Source organism: Chlorocebus sabaeus, chromosome 26 (assembly GCF_047675955.1).
Source record: "Chlorocebus sabaeus isolate Y175 chromosome 26, mChlSab1.0.hap1, whole genome shotgun sequence".
Classification (NCBI taxonomy): domain Eukaryota; kingdom Metazoa; phylum Chordata; class Mammalia; order Primates; family Cercopithecidae; genus Chlorocebus; species Chlorocebus sabaeus.
Window position 1 is genome coordinate 53,893,295 of NC_132929.1, and position 11,912 is coordinate 53,905,206.

General features: G+C 58.4%; 1 protein-coding gene across 2 annotated transcripts in view; it reads right to left on the reverse strand.

Moving 5' to 3' along the window:
• Positions 1-11,007, reverse strand: part of LINGO1 (leucine rich repeat and Ig domain containing 1) — a 207,317-nt gene extending 196,310 nt beyond the window's left edge. For both annotated transcript variants that reach the window (XM_008015742.3, XM_008015739.3), the window contains exon 1: positions 9,999-11,007. The gene's annotated coding sequence lies outside the window, so the exon portion shown is untranslated. The remainder of the gene's footprint in view (positions 1-9,998) is intronic.
• Positions 11,008-11,912: the final 905 nt, after the last annotated feature.

Below are 11,912 nucleotides of genomic sequence, written 5' to 3' on the forward strand. Positions count from 1 at the left end.
TCCCAGAGGGACAAAAAGCATGCATCCCCTCCAGCCTGAGGTCTGCAAGTCAGTCCTCAGCCATCCTCCCAGCCCCACTGGACAAAGGCAAGCACCAAGACCCACAGAGCAGCAGGCAGTGATGAGGCTGGGAGCAGAAACCAGGCCTCAAAGGCAGCAGGATCCGGGGAAGCCAGGCAGTCCTGAGCTCAAATCTCACCCCGACCCCTAACCAGGCGGGTGACCACCCTAAGCTTCACTTTCCTCATTTGTCAAATGGAGTCAATAATGCCCACCTTGCAGAACAGCTGTACACACAAATGAGGGTAACGATGTTCCAGGTCCCTCCGGGATCTAGCACAGTCACTGCGGGAACACACAGAGGCTATGCCTCCGCCCTGACTGGATTCCTGGACTGTAAGTATGGTGCCCTCCCCCCATCCCCACAGCACTGGGAGAGCAGAGGGAAGGCCTGGTGTGCTGAGGGAACACCAAGGACCTGTGCTATCTCCTGTGACCCTTCCAGTCTACTTCCTGCCCGGCAGGGGGGGTGAAGGACCAACCTACAGCCAGCCATGACCCGTCCTCCCCACCTCACTCTCAGAGCAGAAAAGACCCAGCCCCTGCCTCATTTTGCCAGGGAAGAAACGGCTGCCCAGGAGAGGTGGCGGTGTGCCTCTGTCTCACAGCTCCCACTGAGTCACTCGTCCGACGTGAGGTGGTTTCCTCTCCTTCCCCAACCTCAGAGAACACACAGGCTTGCTGTGGGTCCGGTGGCACTGCAGGGCTGGAGAGCCGGGATCAGGAGATATTCTGATGTCTCTGCCTTTCACTCCTGTTCTGGCTGCCTTTCTCCCAGGGGCCTCTCCCACCCTCCTCCCCCACTGACCTCAAGAGTAAGCCCAACAGTAAGCCTGGCACTAATCGGGGTGCTCCTCCTTGCTGTGGGGGCAGGGAAGGGGACAGGAGACCAGTCTCAGTCCCAGATGGCTGAGCCTCAGGACACTCCACTGAGGCCTCCTCCCCAACCTGCAAAGCTCTTCTCCTCTCGGGTAAGTAACTAGGCACACACACAAACACACGCATACACATGCACACACACACACAAACACATGCACATACATGGGTAATTAGGTTCACACACACACGCACACACTCAGACACGTGCACACTAACACACAGGAATCTAGGGAGGAGAGGGAGAGGTAGAGAGAGGGGGGCAGACCCTAGGCCCACCCCCCGGGATGACTGGTAGCCCTTCCACAGCTGATCCAGTCTCCCGGCTCCGTACCCAGGGGAGCACTAGCAGGTCCTGAACGACAAGCCCATGTGGCTTGGAAGCAGAGGATCCTGGTACTGGGAAGCCAGACACCTGACTTATTGCCAAGGCTCTGCAGTGCTTCACCGTGAGACCTGAAACAGAACTGGCCATTCCCTGTGCCTCAGTTTCCTATCTGGAACCTAGAGTAGGAATGAGATCATACCTGTGACCTCTGGGACCCCTCAGGAAGTCTCAAGCATCGGAGAGTGCTGGGGGAGGGATCACCCTAACTCCAAGGAGGCGGGGAAGCCCAGGGAGACCAGTAGCTACCCTGGGCTGGCAGGGGGCACTCATCCTGCTGCAGCCTCCCAGGGAGGAGTCCAGGCTCGGGCAGGAGGCCGGAGGACAGAGGAGAGCTCCTGGATATGGCCTCAGGCAGCCCGAGGCCCTCCCCGATGTCCACACATACCCCAGAAGCTCACCCCCTCCTCGAGTTTCACTTCCCATTTCTGTTCCGAGGTTACAGAGTCTTTGGTCTAGCCCAGATCTCAGGCACAGCCCCAAGCCCCCAACACACACCCCCAATTCCCACAGTTGTCCAGACCCGATCCCAACTCCTCTTGCCAGGCCAGCCTTCCCACCACCTTCCCAGTTGTTCCCACAGGGAGGCCGGTGGGGGCAGCCCAGCTGCTTGTGCCAATAGAGACTCCCCTGGCCCTGCATGGCCGGAGCCTGATAACATTCTCCTAAATTAAGCAGTAAACAAGAAGTTGTTTTAGATTTTCCTGACGCTGCAGTTCCTGATTAATCCTCACAGCAAACAAAAGAAAGAGAGATAATTAACCTAAAAGAGGGTCACTTCCTGTTTCCAGGTGGAATCTCCAGCCTGAGCCAGGGGAACCTGTTCAGAGGGGTCCAGCTCCAGACCACCTCTTCCCTCCCCTGCCTCTCCTGTGTCTGCCCAATCCCTGGCTACACCCTCAGCCTGCCTCCTAGATCCCACCTAAGCAAGTTGGGAGCAGGCACTCCAGCCTGGGGTTTTCCTGGCTGTGCCTGTGGCTTGCTGGACAGGGGTGGGTAGGGTGGCCGAGGCCTCAGGGCCTTTGCAGAGGACCCTCCCCTTCTCTGCTATGTGACCTTGGACAAGCCAAGTCACTTCAGAGGCCTCAGTCTGCTCATCCATCAGATTCTTTATCTCCCAAGGATAAAATGAAAAAAAAAATTGAGACCACTTAAGATTAGGCAGAAATATTTTATCTTATTTTTTAGAGATGGATGCTGAAATATTTAGGGGTAAAAGGGCTTGGTGTCTATAATTTAAAGTACTCTGGAAAAAATAGATAAAGCAAAATGTGGGAAAATGTCAACAATTGTTAAATCTAGATGAGGGGTATATGGGAGTTCCCTCTACTATTCTCTCTACTTTTTCGTATGTCTGAAAATGTTCCCAATAAAAAAAAAAAAAAAAAAAAAAAATAGCACAGTCACGTGAGCCAGGCAGAAGCCCCACACACAATGCCTAGTGCTCCTGGTAAGCCTGAAAGGCAACTGGGTCTCTGAAGTAGGTTAAACCTCCCCCCGCCATCTCCTTTATGTTGTTTCCCTAGAAATCGCTTTTCACAAATTCCACTGAGCCCTAGCTGCACATTTAAAAGCCTTAACACATTCAGAAGCCAGACGCTGCCCTTTATTGAGGTGACTGCTGTCTTGTGACCACACCAGGCTCCCCATGTCCTCTGCAGAGCAGCCAGGGGCTGGGGGTCCTGATACTGATTGCATCCTCATGTGGCCACCACCCTCCCGGAGCCTCAGAATGTCCCTACCTGTGGAGCAGAAATGATGACAAGTCAGAAACTGCCCAGGCATCTCATTCAAAGGCAGTGTCATGGACAAAGAGACTGAAATCTCCACTTAACAGATGGGAAAGCTGAGGCCCAGGGCCAGAAGAGACTGGAAGCAAAATAAGGAAGGAGAACAGAGGGTGGAGGAGGTGCGCAAAGCTCCCCAGCTGTTCCAACTCCCCCTCCTCCCCAGCCCCCTATCCCTACCCTGGTGGTGTGGGTTGGAGACAGGGGGGCTTGCGTCTCTTTCTCTGGCTCCTGTTTATCGAGCTTCCTGGTCAGAAATAAATGGCCATGATTGCAGTCTCCCAGCCAGGCCCAGCTGACCCTCGCCAACACTGGCCAGGCTTGCCTCTGTGGATCGATAATGGAGAGTTATCAGTACCCCAAATGATCAATAGCTAATTGCTGAGTGCCGTGCAATTCATCGGGGAGAGTTATGTATGGCCAGTGACTGGGTGGCCCCGCCCCAGCCTGGCACAGCCATCAGGGACAGGGAGGGCTGTATCTACGGTGAGTGTCTCAGCAGCAAAGCAGCCCATAACTCAGGAGCTTCTCAAACAGATGTTTTGGGCCCAGCCCACATCCCCAGGCCCAAGGGACCACCCAGGGAGGAAGTGGCAGTGGCCACAGAGGCCCCAAGGGAGGCACTGCAGGCCCCCGATCAGCCTAGTTGGCCCCCAGGCATGCCCAAGGAACCCAAGATGGATAAGCCCAGTCCCTGCCACCAAGGTGCTCCCAAGTCAAAAGAAACAAACTGCCACCCAGGCCTTGCACACAGTGGGTACACAGCAAATCATAAATGTTTCCTAAATGTAAAGCTGATACACTGCTCTCAGAGTTCTGGGGAAGGATAGGCTGCTTCCAGGAGGGGTGACCAATAGAAGGGTTTTTTTGTTTTGTTTTTTGTTTTTTAATGTGGCATTTGGGCTGAGCCTTAAAAAGTGGGTGGGATCTCCATGGACAGAGATGGGGGAGAACTCTCAGGTGGAAGTCCCATGGAGGAGGAAAGTGACAGCAGGCCTAATTGGCTGGAGCCTGGGGACACAGAGAGGTGTGAGGGAGAGGGCTGGGCTGGGACATAAGGTTGTACAAGGTGCCGAGGAGTCGGGACGCCAGCCTGGAGGTAACAGACAGTACTGGAAGGGTGTTGGGTAAGAGTGTGACAGCCAGCCTGGGCTTGGGAAGGTCTGTCTATGGTTTCCACCAGGTTGCATGCTCCAAGAGGGCAGAAGCTGGTCTTACTCATCTCTGTCCCCATAGTACCCAGCACAGCCAGGCCCCGAGGAGGTGCCCAAATAGTGATTCATTGAATGATCATAGATCATCAAATTGTAGGACAGGTGAGTCCTGGAATTACAGCCGTGAAATAGCATGTTTTTATAATGCCCTGCCATGTAGAAAAATACATATTAGAGCCTCAAAAATAGCCTTGTAAGGCAGGCAGGGAGATCATTCTGTCCAGTGTCCAAAGGGGAAAGCCGAAGCTCAAAGAGGGACAGTGATCTGTCCAAGGTGATACACCAGAAAGGACCAAGGCCCAGCACCCTCCCCACCCTGCCCCATAAGGCTCAGGCCAGGGTTGCCTGGGAGGTGAAGGGCTACCCCTCACTCGTCCCTGGGCTCTCCTGCCTCCCCCTAGGAAGCCCCCTAATCTCAGCCCCTCCCTGTGCTGGGGCAGAAGGAGAAATACAGCAGATGCTGCCTCATTGAGCATCCCTCATTCCAGCCCCAGCTGAGACTGGCTAACAGTCATCATGACAGCCTGTCCTTGCACCTATAATGGAAACAGAGCCAAGAAGGGAGTCTCTAGAACCCTCAAGCTGGTCTAGACAGAAGACAAAGCCACTCCTCCCCCAGCCTCCACCCCAGAAGTGTGGGAAGCCTCACTGTGGAGCAAGAACACTGGACCAGGAGTCCAGAGACTGGGTCAAGCCTAACTCACTATGTGGCTTCTGGAGACTCACTTCCCACCATGGCCTCAGTTTTCTCATCTGTGAAATGGAACAATGCTGTCCGCCTACTTTATTAGAACTACCATGAGGACTAAACAAAAGGAGTATAAAAACACAAAACTACAAAGCAGATTTTACCTTGGAAAATAATAATAATAGGGCTCCTCTTTACTTCTACCTGAACATTGAAACTCCAACCTGACTCACTTCCCTTTCCTGCAGAGGGCAAAACATCAGCTAATATTTACTGAGATCCTACAATGCCGTTGGCAGGGGCTGCTTTACATGCATTACTTTCAAGTGGGCTATGGTAGACATCATCCCCACATGACACCCAGGAGGAAAGTGAGCCTCAGTAAAGTCAAGTGACTTGTCCAAGCTCACCCAGCCTGAAGCAGCTGAGCCAAGATTCAAACCCACTTTCATCTGGCATCCAAGCCCAGGCCCTCTGGATCCACCAGGCTGATCTGAGGAGCCACTCCACACCCCAAAGTCTCAGAGCTTCAGAATCAGCGCTCAGGGTGTGGGGACATGTCACATACACACACACTCCACTGAGGCTAGTGACACTAACACCAGAGGCACGGTGCCACCCCATGGTAAGGCCATCAGAGCTGGGAGGGGCACGTGAGGAGGGTGGCTGGCACAGCTGGCCTTGAGCTAACTGGATCAGTCCTGGGCATGGAGCTGCCTATCTGGCTGCCCTGGCGGATGGGTGCTGGAACTGGGCCACCTGCCAAGGCTCAGCCTCCATGTCCAAACCATCCTGGACACTGAAGTTCCATTTTGGCCCCTCTTGCCCTGACCCTGGTGGCTGGCAGTGCCCATATAGATCCAGACGGCCATGGTGGCAGCTGCTATCCCTCCTCCAGCGGCTGGCACCTCCCCTGATGTGGCCATATGGCCCCATATGCTCTCTGACAGCTGGGTGCTGAAACAACTGCCTAAGGATGTCCTCTGCAGAGGACCCGAGGCCCTGGCCACCCCACCCACCCCTGCCCAGCAAGCACAGGCACAGCCAGAAAAACCCGACTGCAGTGCCCGCTCCCAACTTGCTTAGTGACCTTGTGCTGGTCACTGCCCCGCTCTAGGTCTCAAGCTCTTCCTCTATCAAATAGCAATGCCGAACAGCCCTCTTCCCCTTTTCCTTTGTAGCCCTCCTCCGAGGTTACAAACTCCCACTCAAACTCACACCAGTTATCCATGGAGACAAACAAACATGTCCACTTTACAGATGCAGAAACTGAGGCAGACCCACGGGCCTCAGGGGCTTACTGAAGTGCACACAGTGGCAGGGCCAGTACTGCAGGCTGCATCTATGACTTCAAGACACTTGCCACCTCTGTATGCCCAGGTGGTAGGACTGGTGAATCCTGAGCCCTCGCCCAACTCTGACAACCTAGATCACCCCACCCAGGTCTTCCCAGCTCCCGGACAACCCCTCCAACGACCACCAGAGAAGTGGTTTATATTGCAAATCTAATTGTGTCCCTCCAGAACTTCAACCCTGCAAGCCCTGAATTCAGAATCAGCCACACTCCTCAGATGGGCACTGAGGATCCTCTTCTGTCTGGTGCCAACCTTCTCCATGCTCCCATGAGAACTACTCCACTGCAAACACGTTCTACCCTTGCCCAGCGCTTCCTACCTCATGCCTTTGCCAGTGCTGTGCCATCTTCCTAGAAAGCCCCCACTCACGTTCACATTAGCCATTCACTCACTTAGTCAACAAATATTTACTAAGCATCAACAAAGTGCCGGAAAATCTCAGCAGGTCAAGGCCCCGCCAGTCCCCTCCTTCTGAAACAGCCCCTTGCCGCTCCCCCACTGAGCCTCTCGGTCACCCAGCTGGCTTCACTCATACTCAGAGGTATGGGTTCAAATCGGTTTCCCCTTTGAGAGCCCATCCGGGGAGGGGCCCAGGCTCCTCACTGGTTTCCCCAGCACTCAGTCCAGGTCTCAAGCCAGAAGATGCCTCCAAAGGTGAAGTGAGGCTCAAGGGTAGGATTCCAGGCCATGGAGAGTAAGAGCCAAGGTGTGGTTCTTGGCAACAGGGATGTGGACCCCAGAAGCCCACGGAAAAAACTCTGAGACTGCTCAGGGTGGCTCTCAGGACCACAAAGGTATGCCTGAGAGGTCAGGGGCAGTCTTCCCCCCTTGAGTCACCCCACGGCCCAGCCCACTCAATACATTCTTATCACTGGATTTGTTAGAATACTTTTACAATTTAAAACCCAAATATGGCAGGGTCAGGTCTTGCCTAGGGAGGGAAATTAAGGGGGTCACACTGGGCACTGCTCCCTCCCAGTCAGGAGGTTGGGGTGGGGAAGTGGCTGTTTTCCTAAAGGGGGCAGCCAGTAGGGGTTGGGAGCCCCTGGCTGGAATTTTCACCCCTGGTAGAACAGACCAGGGACCAAAGAACTGCCCCTGGTCTCCCCCTCACCATGGCGTGGGACCCCAAATGAAGGGTTCATTTAGCTGGAGTTGGTTGGGGTTGGGGTGGAGATACCAGAAGAATCGGGGAAGGGGTTCAAGCAGGCACGGATGATAGGGGTGGAACAAAGCTAGGCGTCTTGCCATGCTCCAGCTATCTGGATGTCAACCAGAGCTTTGGTCAACACTCGGGAGGCAAAAGTCTGGAGCTTAGGGAGCCACAGGGGAAGAAGAAGAGGAGCTGACAGAGAAAGAGAGAAGAAAAAAACAATGGCAAAGAAAGGCCATTATCAGCCAGACCCAGCAACGGAGGAGTGGGGAGAGGCAGAGAGTCTTCCCGGGAGGGGGAAGCCAGCAGGGGCTGAGGAGGTCACCGCCAGGATCCAGCAGGCTGAGCCCCACCGCCAGTGGTAACTCCCAGGCAACAGCTCTTACCCTGAAGGCCCTGGGGATGACTCCAGGCTGCCAGCAGGACTGAGGCAAGTCACAGAAGCCTGTCTGGGGCTGACAGCTCTGACTTCCTGTTCTTCAGGTGGGCCACCTGGGGAGGAAGTGGCCACAATAGCCACCAGAATCCCCTCCAATTCCCCCAGTGCACATTTAGATCTCCATGGGGCATCTTTGGCCCACAAAGGGGCTCTAGGATGGAGAGGGTAGGAAGGCTTCTGGGGCCGAAACAGAAGGACAATGCCAGGACCCAGCATAGAGTGCCAGGCTGGGTGGGGAGTGATTCGGATCCCCAGGATGGCAGTGAACTCCCAGAGCTATGCAGAGGATGACAGGAGCTGAAGCTCAGACAGCATCTGGACCCAAATCCAGGAAGCACATATTTAACCAGGCTAGGGTCAAAAGCTCCCACAGGTCAGGAGCTTTTGCTCAACTGCCTCCGGCTGAGAATAGCCACCGGCCAGGTAAACACGTCACACGCAGCAGGAGCCTGGCTGCCAGGTCAATAAAGAAGGCCTGGGTGCCCTCCATGCCTCACCAAAGACCATGGTCAGTGGACACCCTTGCAGTGGAAAAGGGCTGTCCTGAGACTTAGAAGACTACCTCCATCTCTGCCACAAAATCCTCCTCTGTGAAATGGATAAGAACCTTGCCCAGCAGTCCTGCATTCCACAAAGTAGCTGAGAGATTCCAGAAGGATAATGGAGGTGGAAGAAAGGTTTAAGCCTGAAAGCTGATATTACCATAGACATTACCATACTCCAGAGACCCAGGTAGATACTGACTGGTCCAGTCACCACACCCCTCCACGCAGCATCCAGGCTGAGATCAAGACTTCTAACCACACAGGTTCACACGGTGAGTGGCAGGAAATAAGGCACATGGATGTGGGCTGCTTGGGATCCCGGCAGTTACAACCCCAGGGAAGTCCAAGATGGAAGGACTCAGGAGCAACCAGAGAAGGCTTCCTGGAGGAGGAAAAACGTGCCCTGGAAACAACAAGGATGAGGAGCCTGCAGGAGTCCTGACCCCAGGCCCTTCCTTAGGCCTCTCACTCCAGAGGGGCACCATCTTGGACCACAGCTTTCCATCCCATCTTCCACGGACCGACTGGGTTGGCAGTTAGGGGTGTGGGGAGGTTCCCTCAGGCAGCCAGCACAGGTCCAGAGTGTGGGAGGAGACTCACAAGGGGAGAGGGTACAAAGCACAGCCACAACCTCAATGCAGAGTGAGGCACGAGGGGGCATGGCTCCAAGCAGGGATGGGGCACCAGGCCGGCAGACCTGGAGATGCCCCCTCCCATCCCTAGCCTTTTGGGAGCTCCTAAGGGTCCAGGTCGGGTGGGGCGCGCCTTGCGGCGAGTTCCCTTCTTCCAGCCTTGGTCCTGAGGAGCAGAAGGTGCGGGGACACACACATACACGCCCGGGCACGTCTCCACATTCCCCCAACTCAACCTCGGTGTCTTCCGCCTGCCTGCAAAGACAACCTCCGGGGCCCCGGGCCTGGGAGCTGTCGCCGAGCGGTCCCGCCTGACCCTGGTGGGGTCATCTGAGTCCGGCGCCCCGAGTGGCTCCAGCACGGCACCGCCGGGCTGGGTGGGTGCCCCAGAGAGCAGGCGGCTGCGCGACTGGGGAGGTAGAGACGCACCCCTCCGCCCGCCAGGCGGCCCGGCCCGCGCCCCCGCCCTGCTCCCCTAGCGTTCTCTTCTCTGGAAAGAAAGGCCGGAGTTGCACCCTGAAAGCGCCTCCGTCCCCGCCCCTCCCGGCCCGCCGCGCCCCAGGGGCTCCACAAAGTTGCTGCAAGTCGCCGAGGCTGCAGCTGCAGGTGAGGGTGGGAAGAGGCCGCGCGGCGGGTGTGAGCGCAGTCACGGCCTGGGGTGCCGAGCGCGCCCCTTCCCAGCCCCGAGCGTGCACGCCCCCCACGGACGCGCACCCAGCACCCCACCCCCGCCGCTGCCCCCGAGGCTCCCGCCCAATCAGAGGCCGCGCACACCGCGCCGCCTGCGGGCAGACACACCGGCTCCACCGCCTGCGCCCCTGCGGCCCTGGCCCCGCCGCAGCGTCCCGGCCCGGCCACACTCACCGTCTTGGGCGCGCAGTCCGCGCGTGGCTCCGCTCCGGGCCGGCATCCCCCTTCTCGGCTGCCTCCGGTCCCCGCTCCGGCTCCGGTTCCCGCTCCGCAGGGCTCGGCTCCGAGATGGTGGCCGCGGCGGCGAGCGCGGCAGGGAGGGCGTGTATGTGCGCGTGAGAACGCGCAGCGTGTGCTTGTGCGTGTGCACGGGAGGGTCCCGGCTCCCCTGCGCGCCCCGCTCCTGCCTCCTCGCCACGCCGCGATGCCCGCAGAATCCCTACCGCGCGCCCCCACTGCCCAGCGCTCACACACGCGCACACCCGGGCGCACACACCCGGCTCCGCACTCCCGACTCGCCCTCCTGGGGCGCTCACAAAGATCCCCTGCCACGCCGGCCGGAGCTTTCGGAGCGCCGCCCTGGGCCCCTCCTGGACCCGCCGGCCTCAGGTGCCCCGCTGCTCCCCGTGGGGACCCCGCGGGCGGCCCGGCTCCCGCACCCTGCCTGGCCGGGCCGCGGCCGCGCTCCCAGCCCGAACCCGGGCCCAGGTGCCGACTCGGGCTCCCCGCACTCCCGCACTAAGCGCCGGCCCCCTCCGCTGCGCCGCCGTCCGTCTCTCCCCCTCTTCCAGCCCGGCCTCTCCGGCGCCTCCCTGCCTTCTCCCACCGGCCCAGCCCGGTCCTCGTTCTCCCCGCTGCTCTCCGTCTGTCTCGCCGCCGCCCTCTCCCGCACCCCCTCCTCCCCACCGCCCTGTGCTGCCTCTCACATTCTCCGCATTACAGCGGGTGCCGCCCGCCGCTCGCGGGGCCCAGGGTTCGAGCGCGCAGTGGGAGGCGAGGGGACCCGCTGCGCCCGGCCCCGCCGCCCCCTCCGCTCTCCGCGGCTCCGCGGCTGCTAGCTCTGGCCTGGCGCTAGGGTGGCGACGTCCCGCGCTAGCCTCGGCTGCCGCTGACAGCTCTCATCTCGCCCGGGCTTAAAGGGATAGCGCACTCGGCTCGGCCGGCCCCACCCGGGGGCGCCGGGGAGGGGGCATCGCCGCGCGGGAACAGTCCGGGGCGGTGGCGCAGCAGGGACCGTGCGGGCGACGCCCTGTCCGCCGCCGTGGAGCCCGGCCCTCGGGGCTGGAGGTGAGTCAAGGAGAAGGACGGTCGGGAGCTGCCGGGACCACGCTATCCAGGGGGCGCTCAGCGGCCAAGCCTCTGGGCCGACAGTGGGTGTGCGGCGGTTTAGGCTGAGCGCCCTGGACTGCGGGGCTGGGGAGGAGGATCAGGGAAGCTGCCGTCCGAGTCTGAACTCCAGGGGAAGGCACCTGTCATACTGGGAGGACAGGCTCAAGGGTTGGCGTCCTGCTCCTGCTGTGTTACCTTGGGCAAATGCCGACCCCTCTTTGCACCTCAATTTACCCCCTTTGGAAGGGCATGACTTCCATCATCTCTGAGCCCATGCCCATCTCTGATATGGTATTAGATCCCATAGGAGGGGGAGTCCCAAGGTAGGCCCCCAGCCCCCAGAGTCCCACCGCCTTCTTGCCCGTGAGAGCTGAGGCCACCGCTGAGACTGCAATCCTTGCCACCCCGGACACTCACCAGGCCGGGTCGGCCTCCTCCTTCGATCTGCCTCATCAGAGGAACCAGGGAACGAGGCAAAGTTGAATTGGTACTGGGACCTACCGTTTATAGAGCTCTCTCACATCCAAGATCTCCTTGGACCCTCATGACACCCCTGGGAAGTAAAGTGCACCCCTAGGCTGCTGGTCTGCCTGATCCTGGACAAGTCTGGCACATGAGCATTTCGTCTTCAGGGCCCCCTCCCCACCCTTACTCCTACCCCAGACTGTCCCTTGCTCCCCAACCCTGCAGAGGGATGCATTTTGCCCATTGTTCAGGAAGTTTCTGTCATGTGTCCCATCCTGTGCTAGGTCCTGGAGA